Source organism: Dipodomys spectabilis, unplaced genomic scaffold (genome assembly GCF_019054845.1).
Source record: "Dipodomys spectabilis isolate Male_0828 unplaced genomic scaffold, ASM1905484v1 ptg000141l, whole genome shotgun sequence".
Taxonomy (NCBI): domain Eukaryota; kingdom Metazoa; phylum Chordata; class Mammalia; order Rodentia; family Heteromyidae; genus Dipodomys; species Dipodomys spectabilis.
In genome coordinates this window covers 8,095,963-8,110,952 of record NW_024870818.1, presented here as the reverse complement: position 1 = coordinate 8,110,952, position 14,990 = coordinate 8,095,963, and positions in this window count along the sequence as shown.

Below are 14,990 nucleotides of genomic sequence, written 5' to 3'. Positions count from 1 at the left end.
TTTGTTTGTTTGTTTGTGGTCATGGAGTTTGAACTCTGGGCCTGGGCATTGTCCCTGAGCTCTTCAGCTCAAGGCTAGCGCTCTACCACTTGAACCACAGCACTACTTCTGGTTTTCTGGTGTTTTATTGGAGGTGAGGCTCATGAACTTTCTTGCCCGGGCTGGCTTTGAACTGCAATCCTCAGCTCTCAGCCTCCTGAGTAGCTAGGATCACAGGCGTGAGCCATTGGTGCCCAGCTTCATGGTCTGTTTTTCTGGTATCTGACAATGGTTTCTTTTTCATTTTTACCATGATTTACATTGTTTTTTGAGTTAACAGCTTGGGACTTACCAAGGGATATATGCAGATACATTCTTATCCTGAGGTAGAAAGTTATAGTATTTATTTTTTTTCTTAAGACCTTTACTTTCCTGAGCCCTGCCTGGCATAGTACCCAATGAATCCATATTTGAGTCACATGATTAACTGAATAAACAATAAATCTTTATGAAAGAAATCATGTGTTTTATTTCTTGAATTTGTTTTTAAATTGTCATACAACTAGTAAAGCCATATCACGTAAATTTATTTAAGGTGCTATTTAATAATTGCATGAAAGTATTCATAGTACATATGACATCACAATAGAGTCAACAAACAGGTAGACACTTGTATATTAGAAATAAAAACGTTAACACCATTAAATTATGTCTAGTACTTCAATCAGAGAAAATGTTTTGTTTGGTTTATCTTACCTTACTAGTTCTAAAAGATTCCCTTTTATTAATCACACATGTGTTTCCTCATGTTCTAAAATTCAAGTTCCATTTGCAACAAAGAATTTCCAGATGATTATGTCTATCGAATTTGTCTTCCTAAATGTATTAGTTAGCTGTAAATTAAATGTAATTTGAGGTTATGATACCAAATAATACTTTTGCATCCAATACGAGGGAGGGAAATCCTTGAGATTAATCCCAGAGCCTCCCCATGCTAAGCAAATGCTCCACCACTGAACCACATACCCATCCCAGAATTAATATTTCTTTCAAGTTATAGCACTTTTGCAGAAAATCCTATATGCTCTCCCAGCTACCTAAAGAGTATACATCTGGATCCTCTAATGCTTTTGGATAATTTTTGATTTATATAGAGAAGTTATAGCTGAACTCTGGTGTCTTTTTTTATAGTAGAAACATGATCTGCTAAAAACTACCCTGAGTTTTTCACTTTAATTCACTTCCCTATCATCCAGACATACTTGGCTACTTTGAGTTAGGTAACATGAAGAGTAGGTTCTCTCTGTTCTGGAGCTTTTGTTCTACCTACTTGAAATGTATTTCCTGTCCCAGGACCTCAACCCTTTCCTAGAATAGACTTACTTCATCTAAATAACTTCTACGAATATATAGATTGTGTTTCTCTTTCTCATATCAAGCGTTGCTTTGATTCTTCACACAGAACCATCACTATACAGTACTTGGTTGTTAATTTTGATGTGGTTTGCTTTTTCAAGCCAGTCTTTCTTTGTTAAGTAGCCCAAGATGGCCTTGAACTAATAACCTGCCTTTGTGCTCAGCTTCCTGAGTTCTGGGATTAGAGGTACACATTACCTTTTAAACGCACTGTTTAAAATAGCTCTTTAAATTCCTTTTATGAAAGATAAATAAATTAAACTCATAGCAAGCAAAGACTAGCTCTCAAGTTTGAAACTCCAATGAGTGCCTTTAAATTATTTTTTATATTGGAAATGTAAAATTGGGTAGTAAGTAATATTACCATGTAAAAAAGAGATACTTAAACACTACTTCCACAATGTTAGCAACATGGAGAATTATCAGTATTAATACATTGTCAAGTAGTATCTGCTTTGAGACTAATCAGTAAGTGTCAGCTTGTTTTCCAAGCAGTCTAGCAGTGATCAATCACATAAATATAAACATGATATTGTGATAACATGAGTTAAAATTTAGCCATGACCTATTTATTCCAGGCACTTGAGAAGATGTAAAGAAGTAGAGAATTATCCAGGAAGTTGGAAGGTGATGAGGAAAAAAAAAGCTTTGATCTAAATAAAAGTAAATGTATCATTCAAACCACTTGTCACTTTCAAGTTTACAGAAATTAATTGGTACTCCAGCTATTTTGGAATCACTCAGCCTTCTTGGTTGTTTTGTGCTAGTGGAGACCCTCACTTTAAACAAGTGCTTTTCAATTGTAACAGCCTTCAAAGTCATCCGGATAATTTTGTTCATTAAGCTAAATGTCTTAGGACGAGCAGGACATCTAACTACTTCTCCATAGTGGTAAATTATATAAAATGATAGTTACAGAAAGACAACTAGAAAATCTATATACTTCCAACTTTTTAGGCAGTTCATACTTACTAAAAGGAGAAAAGAAATAGACACATGAAGGGTTGTCAGAGATGGTTCAAAAGAACTATTGCAAATAAGTTCAAAACAAAGAGCTAAGAATAAATATGTGGCCATTAAATTTAAGGAAATTAAAACATTACTTTGGGACATTGTTTTAAAAGTAAAGGATCTCATTAAAAGTACTGGCAATCACTAAAAATCTGGTCCAAAAATGTGATATTTGCATAAAATCAAATACTACTTAATTATTAATAATAAGCAAGGTCTTTTCCTACATACTGATATACAAAGTATATATTATTTTGTAAATTATGCTGCTGCTGGTAAAAAGTCAGAAAGATAAATGTTATATGAACACATATACTTAGATATACACATATAGGCACTTGAATAAATTATAGACTTAAATTATACATAAATTATATACTTAAATATAAATATGAGAAGGCTCATAGTAAATTGTGGTTGTTTGGGGGAGGCAGATTTGAAGTAGGAGACTATCCACTGTATGCGTGTGTGTATGTGTGTGTGTGTGTGTATGTGTAAATAGATTACAATTGAACTTTTTAGTAGTATACATTAGTTGTACAAGTGGAATTTCATTGTGACATTGCCATACATATATCCACTGTACCTTTATGAGCTTCACTCCCTCTATTACTCTGCCTTACTCCCCTCTCCCTTCTTAAAACAATTCCAGCAGATTCTATTGCTTTCATATATGCATAAATTACTTGGGGCATATTCATTTTCATTCACCTTCTCTTGCTAAAACTCACACCAAACACAGAATATTTTACTTTCCTGGGGTGGATGTGTGTGTGTGTGTGTGTGTGTGTGTGTGTGTGTGTGTGTATTAATTGTACAAATGGGTAAAATCTGAGGTACCTAGAGTTAAAAGCTCCAATGTTTCGTACAAAACATGTGGCTCTTAATAGCTATTAAGCCACTGTATAGCAAATGTTTTTAACTCCTTTTGTGCCAGGACCTAGGCACTAGAAGAATTTAGATTCATTCTTCATGATTTTTTACATTTTCAAAATGGATAAAATAGAACACACAAGACTAGAAAGGAAACAAAGTCTGTTAAAAATAATTTTTAAATATTTAAGAATATTAGATCTGGCACTGGGTCTAAGAGTGATGAACATAAGTATTTTAAGAGATCAACAAGAAACTTATTATGAGATGAGAACATCTTCAAATTCTTTAGATGGAAATAACAGACTATATGTTATGTGTAATTCAAGAACACTATCAATTTCAGTTATGATTAATGAATTTGTCCTCCCTCTCATATTCATGGTCTATTCTTAACATTGATCCAGGTAACCACTGCATATCTATGGACTTCAAGCTAAGAATATGTTCTCTGTGAAAATCTTTGAGCTTAAATTCTTTCATATTCAAACATAAAGAACTTAATATAATTCTTTTTCATAAGCACTTCAGATGAGTAGCTCAAATGTTACTTTGAATTTTTCTTAAATATTCTCAGAATATTTACTTTCTCAAAGATACCACAAACAACAGGCTAGTCTAAAATGTGGTGACTATGTAACCTCAGTCAGTAATATCATGTGAGATGTAAAACTACTTAAAGATAATAAAAGAAATTTAAAAGTTAAAGTAAAAGAAATTGCTACACAAAAAAGGAAAAATAGACCAATTGCCCAATAAGTTTCTTTCTTTCTTTTACATAGGAGTTCTGTCAATGTTGATTTGAGACTTTACTTAGGTATTTATTGTAGTAGAACTTTCTCTTTTCTCTACCCCCTCCCAAAGTCAGTGGTTTAAAATTTTAACAGGCTCATTGTTGTTGTTGTTAATGCATAAGGCTCAGCCAGTGACAACCCCACACCCCTACAGGGCTACTGAGACTTAAAGCTTTATTTAATTTTATGTTAACCCTGGAATATGTGATTGGAAGAAATTATTCACGTTCCAATGCTCTTGACTTTTAAATACCTATTGCTTCTTCCTTTTGTCTAAATTGTTTAAACTGTTAATACTTTGATCCCTCTGTAGCTTGTGAAATGTCCACATGAAACCTTAATCAGTCAGAATGTTGGTAAATTATACCTTCATGCTATCCATATTGAGTACCCATTACTCCTGGACATAGCACATTAACTGACTCATTAGCTATTTCAAACCATATGGACTTGGGTTTGGGTGGGTCATTTTGATAATATCCTGAGGTGAGTTTCCTAATTATTGCAATTATGTGATCTCAATCATAAGGCCAGGCTCACAAAATAGTGTCAGTGCCTTTAGAATGGGTGTCAGTGCACCCAGACAATGACTGAGAAGAGCAACATGCTCTTTGGTTGTTATAAGTCCCTTGATACCCAAAAAGTAATTACTTGAAAAGTTCTGAGAAACAGCCAGAAACAGTCTGAGAAGAAAGGAGGCTTAGACTGCTGTAATACTTGACATTCATGATCATACTGATCAGAACTAAACCTAAGAAGACACAAATACCTCAATGTTGATAATATTTAGACATTCTATTCCTAATGGAAATTCTCTGTAACATTTAAACAACAGCAAGGAATTTTTTAAGTAAGCAAAGAATAAATGTAAAAAATCATGCTGTGCACTGGAAATTTTTGTGATGGTATCTTAAGACAAATATGAGAACATAGAAATTCACATAAGAAAGTTGGGGAAAAGACCTGAGGTCTTAAACTGAAAATAAAGTTATTGTGGTAAAATGTAAGTAACGTAAAGCTTTCCATTGTTATCATTTTAAATTGCACAGCTTTTGTAGCATTATCTGTAATCACATTGTTCTCCAATCGCCATCATCTATTTCCAGAACTTTCATCTTCTCAAACTGAAACTCTGCAACCATTAAACATAACTCTTCGTTCTTTTCCCTCTCAGGCCTTGGCAACTACTGTTCTTTCCAGCTCAACAAATTTAGCTTATACTAGGAGTCTCCTATCATTTGAATCATGCTATGTTTGTCCTTTTGTGACTTGCATCACTTAGCATAATCACTTCATTTCATCCATATTGTCACATGTAATTTCCTTCCTTTCGAAGGCTGAGTGATAATTTTTGTATATATACCTATATACACACATATATGACATGTATATATGTGTACATATATACAAACAATACAGACATCACATTCTATGTATCTTTTTAATTATCAGTGGACATTTCTGTTGCTTTTGACTCTTATGAATAATTCTCTGAATGTGGATATACAACTATCTGCTCAAGTTCCAACTTTCATCTATCTATCTATCTATCTAGTACAATACTGACAATTGAACCATAGACTTTGTGCTTTTAATTCTGAAAGATTGTTTTTAGTCCATAATACATTAAATTTTATTAAGCCATAAATATTGTTTTAAGCCATAATATATTAAATTAATATCAAATATTAATTTTAAAGCCTCCCCTGGGCCTAAACGTACTAAAAATGAAAACATCTCCCATTAAAATGATCATTCATTTGAAAGTGAAATTGAGGAAATCCCCAAAGCTTAACAGTTCCCTTTTCCTGTTTCTGTCTTCTCCTTTAGATAAGAGTCAAAATTAAACATTAGAAGTCAAAGAATTCTATTTCTGGTACTCTAAGATATATGGACAAGGGTTAACACAATCTGTCTTCCCAGGATGGGTCAAGTAGGACAATACATGCTTACCATTGCACTAGAAGGACAGGGCTGCAGAGGAGCATGGCCATGCTCAGGTTGATGTGCACATCAGACTATCAGAGTATAAAGGTTCACTGGACAAAAAGAAAATGTTCAATTCTATCACCGCATACTAATGACACAAGATTGCTAACTGGCAAGCAGTGAGTTTTGACCCTCATAAAAAAAAAATCCAGGGGCTGGGAATGTGGCTTAGTGGTAAAGTGCTTGCCTAGCATGCCTGAAGCCCTGGGTTCAATTCCTCAGTGTCACGTCAACAGAAAAAGCCGAAAGTAGCACTGTGACTCAAATGGTAGAGTGTTAGCCTTGAGCACAGAGAGGCTCAGGGCAGTGCCCAGGCTCTGAGTTTAAGCCCAGGCCTGGCAAAAAAACAAAACAAAACAAAACAAACTCTCTAGAAATGGAGAGATAAGAGGCCACCTCCTAAAATAAACATATATTTAAACTGGAATTGCAGTAAGTATGAATGGGTCTCAAGTGTGGGATATGTCATTCTCATTTGTTAACAGCTTGGGGATTCAGGGGAAAATATTTCCAATTTAGAGGTGGAAATGACAGGCTTAGAAAACATGATAAATTAGGAATAAATAGAAGTTTTGTGGGGATTTTTGTCATTTGTTTAGAGGAACTTAAAATTAAAGCACCTGATGAAGTGAAGTCTGACTTGGTAATGGGAGACTAAATCCAATAGATTTATAATATTCAACTAGTCCACTGAGAAGAAACCCCCATTGGCTTTAATTTTGATGGGAGAAAGAAGAGTAGCTTTGCTAAGATTTTATTGTGGAATTGTTTGTTCTAAAATTGGGCCTGTCTAACTTTATTTCCATCCACTGAGCCATCTGAAGTAAATCTATTACTTCTGGTATAGAGCCAAATACCCAATAGACATTTTATTTGATGCAGTCTGAAAGACCTGACTCCTTAAATATCAGTCCCTTAAGATGTCACATGGTGTTTAAGTAATGATTCAAGCTGAGGCCACTAAATTTAATTGCTTAGTGTGACAACCACTTTATAAGAAGGACCAATCATATTTGGAGCTAAGTCTTATCTAAAGAGAGTCAAATATAAAGGGGGAAAAAATCTTTCCCAGAAGCCAAATGTAAAGATGGGTGAGGTATCTTACCTCACTTGTATGGGACTATTTTGTAGAATGAAGACAGAAAAACTGGCAGGTAACACTATTTGGGGGGGCATAAGTATCTTCATACAGCTTCTGTACTGTCCCCATGATCTTATTCCCATGTTATGCTAACAGGGTAAGCAGTTTAATAGAGCAGTCAGGAGAATTTGTAGTTAGACTTCCTGAGTTCTAACCTTGTACATATTGATTCTAAGCTGTGTAGGCAAGTCCCTGTACTGCTTAGAGCCCCAGGTTCATTCATAGTAAAATAGGAATAAGAAGAATCATAGGGTATCATATTTTTTTACGTTTTTAAGGATTAAGTGAGTTAATAGAACAGGGTCTGGCACTATTAATAAGTCACAATAGCACTATGGCTATTGATATTTCTGAGAAATTGCTTTCCTTCTACTTAACATTTGTATGGGAGTGGTGTTTATTGGGGTTTGAACTTCAGGTCTTATGCTCTTATCTTGTTCACAATTGGCACACTACCACTTGAGCCACACCTCCAGTTTTGATTTTTGCTGGCTCATTGGACATGGAGTCTTGCAGACATTTCTGTCTGGGTTGTCTTTGAACTGCAATCCTCCAGGTCTGAGCTTTGTGAGTAGCTAGGATTACAGGTATGAGTCCCCCGCTTTTAGCTTCCATTAAATATCTTAAGAACTAAAGGCAAATTTTAAAGAAAGCCCCAAGTCGAGAACAGACAATACAAGAGAATAATAAATGGTTTTCTTTTCAGTCAGTGTTTACTATTATTTCAAACATTTTGAAATTAAATTTTTTATCTATACTTTGCTGTTCGGGACTAGTCTGTGGATTTTGCTCATTCATAAGCCATGGTTTAACTTACCATCTTACGTTAGATCTAATAGAAAGCCAAGAGCTGTGGTGGTCTGAACTTACTTTTCAGAGACAGAAAAAAAATCACTGAGCTGGATTAAATATGCCCTTCTGTTTTGGAATATTTTACCTTGGTATATATCAAGGTTGGTTTAGCTTACCAAAGAAAGGATGCCAGTTGGGTGGCTTTTATAGAAAGAATAGACTACTTTTCCAGACAGCTGGAACCTTTTGCTGACCTTTGCAGATGACTGGCTCCAGTATTAGCCTTTTTTCCATAGTCACTCCTTTACAGAACTCCAATATTCATGGTTCCTTTTCATTGAATTTATAAGGTGTACAGAGCATTCATCATGTTGTAATGGTTTTTATGATTTCAGTATGACTGACTACTCCTCATGTACTCAACAGTTTCCTATAACAGTGTGTAAATGACACAAAATGTGCCTCTACTAGGGGCTTTTAATATTTCAACCATTGCAAATCTGTTTTCTATTAATGTGCTCTGGCTCTCACTTTATCATAGAGATGTACAAAGTAAATATTGTCAAAGTGGGGCAGGGTTAATTGGGTGGATGTCCAGTTTATGTAATTATTTTACACAGTAGGGAAACATCCCTGTATTTAGTTAAGGAAAGTTGAAATGACTCCTGATACCAGCAGAGCCATAATAACTTTTCTCTAAAGATTCAACCATGAAAAATAACCAGGTTCCCAAATAATTTGCAATTCATGGATGAAGATTTTTTGTATTGGCATGTGCAGTATTTTGGAAGAATGAATATGATTGTTTCATTTTTAGAATGTATTGACCTTGATGGAATAAATGACCATCTAATAACTTCATTTTTCTTATAGGTTGCTGTCAAAAGGGAAATCTTTTGTTGAATGCTGAAAAGATATGAAACTATAAATTTTACTGTTTAGGGTTTTTTCCCCCTTAGCAAATCCCCGATTACATAGGTATAAACTTAAAGAAAGTAGTAGTAAGTTTAATAGTGATCCTGGTTTGTGCAAATTATCTGTAATTAACCTTTCCCTTCTGAATATTCTAGTATATTATGTCCATTATACTCCAAAATGGAAGGCGGCAACCTGATATGCTCCGTGACATAGGATGATGAGAAAAGTATCATGGAAGTCTAAGGAGAAGCCAGAGCATGATCAACCGACCTGGGCTGGGCTGGGAAGGTGGCTCAGTGGTAGAGCGCTTGCCTTGCATGCATGAGGCCCTGGATTTGATTCCTCAGCACCACATAAGCAAAAAGAAAAAAGCCGGAAGTAGCGCTGTGGCTCAAGTGGTAGAGCGCTAGCCTTGAGCTGAAGAGCTGAGGGATAGTGCCCAGTCCCAGAGTTCAGGCCCCACGACTGGACCCAAAAAAAAAAAAAATTAAAAAAAAAAAAAAAGATCAACCGACCCTGTGAACATATTCAAGTTTCAACAGACATTCAGATTCAATCTGGGGAAAGATAGCATGAGTAATGGTGAGAAGACTTCTATGGATGAGAAAAACAATCAAGATTAATAGAATAACCACTAAGGTGAATGAGTATATACCCAGTGGAGTCTTTTAAACAACGGAAGAGGGTAGTCTGGGTCACATGATAGTGGCAATGATGGAGAGATGTGGTAGAAAGGGTCTGAAAGGGGTTGGTGAATGTGCTAGCCATCTGTGGTTCAGGGGACTGTAGAGTTAAAGAAGATGATCAATTACAAAGTTAGTCAACTATATAAATTAAAATTAGGTTTTCCTACATCTGAGTCAATGTATATAAATATTGATTGACCTCAGTACACATAGAAATATTGACAGATTTCTTACAAGTGTTTCGGAATAGAAAAAAATACTAATCAAGATTTATATAAGATTGTCAAACATGGGAGGGTGACTATAAAGAAGATAATTAAATGGTGGTATTAAAAACAGGGGAGAAAGTCTGTCCTCTGAACACAAATATACTTCTATTTCTGTGACTATGGTCAACATTTTAGAAGAGAAATCTTTAAATGTGTAGATAAATAACAAGGTTTAAGAAAATGTGGCTAACACTGCAGTATTCATCTATGGGATAGAAGAGAAAGGCCACTTGAGCTTTCAAGAAAAGACCTGCTCTGTAAGAAAGACAATGATTATCTGTTATTAAATAGGGCTCAAACAATTCTATAATCTAGGTCTTTCATCTAGATGGAACATGTCTGAATACTGCACCTGGACTCTCCAGCTATTTTTAGGGCAGAGAGCTGGGGAAATAGTTTTTATCTTGGAACTTCTATTGATCCTGATGGAGTGGTTTGTCCTCCAGAGCTCCGAGAAAGAGGTGACACTTAGGAGTGACAGGAACTAACTTCATTTCCTGGTCTTATTCACAGTTCCTATTTACGGCAGCTTCACCTCACATCAAGAGGAGGAATATAAAGAAGGACAGGGGTTTCTTCTGAAAAGCAATCCAGTGGAATAGTTTTTACATTGTTGAAACTCTTGACAGTTACATTAAAATACTTACTGAAAGGTCCACTCCTGGATGGCGAGCAGACCCCACCCAGTACCTGTGTTACCCAGGCAAGTGGCACACCTGGAAGAGCTCACATCCGCATCCACTGAGGTCACATTTGGATGGGATGTGGCCACACCTTTCTCCCACCTGTTCCCACCTTCTCTTACCTGGTCCCACCTCCCATCACCTGGCCATACCTTGCCCCACCCCTACCCTAGATAAGGCCTAGCCCAAGGCCAGATGCCCTCTTTACCAGCTGGGTGGAGTGCCAACCTGGCCTGGTGCCAGCCAGTCTACTGAATAAACTTACCCCTTACCTGAATACCACATGTGTGGTGTGCTTCTTACTGGGCTACCTCTCTTTAAAAACCTAACACTTACCAACTTGATCCCTCTAGAAAATTATCCCTAAGATATTTTGGTAGATGAGAGAGACCTAATTGTACTTCAGTCATTCAGTAATTGATTTTTTTTTAAAGAAATGCTAAAGGGTTTTTTTTGTTTGTTTTTTCTTTATTTGATAAATTCTTTTAAATATCTAAAAAACTCCATGGAAAGAGAGGAGAAAAATAAACAAATATCTGAAGATAAAGGGAGCCACATAAATTTATACATCTAATTTTCTTCTACCTTCAACATCTTTTTCCTTTTCTGGCTTACTTACGCCTTTCCTGTATAACATCAGTTTCCTCATATGTAACACTGGAATTACCCTCTCAGAAGGGTATGCTAATATTCTTTTGTTGTTGTTGGCCGTGGGAATTGAACTCTAGGCTTGGACGCTGTCCCTCAGCAGTTGATCTAAAGTCTAGTGCTCTACCACTTGACCCACAGTACCACTTCTAGTTTTCTAAGTGGTTTATTGGAGATGAGTCTCACAGACTTTCCTGCCAGGGCTGGCTTTGAACCGAGATCCTCAGATCTCAGCCTCCTGTGTAGCTAGGATTAAAGGCGTGAGCCACCAGCCCTCCGTCTTATGCTAATATTCTTTAAATGTGAGGCATGTGGTTTTATAACAATTCACCAAGATCGGACTTTTACCGCAGAAAACTAGGGAAAGGAAAATAATTCTGCCTTCATCAAAAGATAACAGTATAATTTATATGATCATGTGCTTTCTTTTTTAGTTACAATTTTTTTCCTGATGACCATATGAAAATATTTATATTTTTATACTGAGGCAGACACAGGCTGCCTTGCCAGTTTTTGTTTTGTTTTTTGTTTTTGGTAATAGTGGGTTTGTTTTATTCTGTGTGTATGAATGACTACTTAAGCTGGGCATCAGTGGCTCACAAATGGTATATGAACTCAGGAGGTTGAGATCCAAGAACAGAGGTTGGAAACTAGCCACAGAAGACAAATCTGAGGTTCTTATTTCCAATTAGCCAGTAAAAAATCAGAACTAGAGGCATGGATTAAGTGGTATAGGGCCTACTCATAAGGCATTGAGTTCAAGACCCAGTACTAGCACAAAAATAAAGAAGACCACTTATGTTCTGAGCTTTGAAGAATTCCTAGTGTATAATTTTCTTTGACTCAATTGAGTATCTGAAATGAGAAGGCACATTCCTATCTGGCCCTTAACAGCATTCTCTAGATTCTGGAGCATCTCACACATCACTGAACCATTGTTGCTTGCCTTTCTGAATGTTAGCTGAGCCCTAGAGGCATCACAGAACCTCACTTCCTGGAGTTTGAAGTTCTGACTAGCCCAGTCTGCTACAGGAATAGATAGTTCAGAGGATAGTTATGAAGTCGTTTCTGCCAATAATGCCTATTCTCCGCTCTGATGAGGCTATTGTTGCATTTAAGGTTGTCTGATGTCCCCTTACCTCTAATCAGCTTAATAGGGAATTCATGCTATTGCCTGATAAATCAACACACATATATTTCTACTTACCATCTTATATTTAACAACTGTTTATTAATTGTTTTCTCATAATCTCTCCAGTACCACAAAATATGGCATGCAAAAAGCACACATATGAGTGCACGCTTGTGTACACACACACATAAAGTCTTCTTGTTTGGTCAGATTATAGTTGAAATACCTATGAGATCCTTGTGGCAATATCAAGGACAATCTGTCTATCTCCCACCTAGAAATTCATTGGATTATTCAAAACCTGCATGCAGATTTTATTCTGAAAATATGGCAGCAATAATGTCTTCCATCTTGCCTTCTCTTGTCCATTGTGATCTCCTATCCATTGCTAGGTCTCTATCTTTTCTCCCCAAAACTTGATGGGCTTCTGATTTGTTAGCAGTCAATAAGAGTGGGTAGTAGTGATGCATGAGCCTTGTAAGCTAAGTGAGAAAAGGCAGGGCAACTTCCGCCTTGTTTTGTGGAACACTCATGCTGATATCCTGAGCCAGTAAGAAGTCTCAGTTCTTCTGAGCCAGCCTGAATCCCTGTCTCTCTATTTGAGCCCAAACATATGAGTGATCATACCTTCTGATGATCCTAGATGCAAAGCTTAGAGTCATCTCAACCTGTGAACTTTCTCAGAAGGGATATACCTTTTTTTTCTTTTCAAGCTAATGGCCGATGGGATATGTCAATATATTAATATAGCTATTACTTTGTAACAATAAGGTCACATCACATTGAAATGTTACCATTTCAATGAAAGATGAACAGTGTCTACAATCTGGGTGTAGAATGAGAAGCAGATTAAAGACTTAGAAGGAACAACCAGCCAATGGGCAAGGAGCACCAGGAGAATGTGATGGCACAACAAAGTTAAAAGAGAGAGACTAACAGAGAAACAGAGAAAAAGAGAAATAACTCAGATTGCAAGTGATTTTAAGAGGTAAAACACGAAGAATATGTGACTTCTCATTCTCTCACAGTGATTGGCATCAGCAGGAATATAAGAAAAAAATCACAGAAATTGAGAGCCAAATGAAGAAAATTTTAAAGTACATTTTCAAATGATAATTGGTACAGTTATTTAGACTCTATCTCTTTAATACTTGCTTACCATTGATATCCTCTAGCTGTAATTGCCCTAATTCACGTGCAATCTGCATGATAGCTAGGTGCTTCCCAATCTCCAGAAATGCAGGTAAAATTGATTCAAAATTTCTTTCTAAAATTCCTCAGCATTTTCAGTATTTTGTGTTCTCATGGCTGTCTCTGGACAGCTGCTTTTTTTTAATGTGTTTCTCTGTTTGAGTCAGATTAGCTTAGCTGTAGAGCAGGGACTCTCTTTTAGTCTCACACATGCCAACTGCAACAAAAGCAAGCAGGTAGAAGAGGAGCAGAAATAGCACCTGAAACAACTTAAATGGTATCTATTATCATTTTTTACTTTTTTTTGTTTGTTTTTGTCCATCTACAACCTACGTCTCTACTAGACATTTCCCCCATTTGTAATGTAGCCATCTGTCTGGTTGATCTCTCTTCGTTTTTTTTCCTGTCTTGCTTCCTTCTTGAGTTGTTTTATTTTTGTTTTTCACTCTTTGAAAACTCAAGGAAATTCAAAGATTTTTAAAAAATTCTCTGTGTATTTTTTTTCGTGGTGTTCAACAAATAAAATTCCCTTCTATAGGTGATGTTGTAATTCTAACAACAGTAAAGAAACCATGTTCTGATATCTGCAATATATTTGTTATTTCAAAGCTATTAGTTGCTCTGCTTAGGAAATTTGTCATAGTTAGCTCAGGCTGATATAGTAAAATACCATAGACTACAAGGCTTACAGAACAATAGAATTTTGTTTCTCAGATTTGATTTGGATCTTGGAGAACCCAGGATTAAGAAACCAGAAGATTCCGTCTAGCTAGTGATGACAGACCTACTGGCTCACAAATGTCTGACTTTTCCTGATGTCCTCATGTGGCAGAAGGTAGGAGAGAAAGAGAGAGAGAGAGAGAGAGACAGAGACAGAGACAGAGACAGAGAGAGATAGGTGGAGGGAGAGAACTTTGTGATCCTTTTTATAAGGACATTAATCCTATTCGTGAGGAATCTAATCTCATGACTTCATCACCTGCTAGAGTTTCCTCCTCCAAATAATACAAGGACAGTTCCCTAGACTAATGTCATTCTCTTACCTTTCTCACTTGCATTTTTTTTTCAAGAACAACTGCAGTGTCTTAAGATACTGGGAAACTGGCTGGAATAACCCAGGCTCTTTTCCAGTCACCAGAATAAAGATTCCTTCAACATTTAACCTGAGGTATTGTGTGACTCTGAGATCTAAAAACGTTCATTGAACTGCTTTCTGGTATGCCTCAGATGCAGAGCAAGAGAAGCATGCGCAGTCAAGACTCCATCCACTCTGGCCAGCTTTTCTACTCCTTGGGAAACCCACCCACAAGGAATCCTAGGCTTCTGTTGTCCCTTGCTATCTATGTGTAAGTAATACATCTGCTTCTTGTAACTTGTTATGTATGTGGGTGTTCTGTCTCACCAGACTCAGATAAGCTGGGAACTAGTGCGCAGTGAACCTGTTTCACAGATATCGTCACATTGGACG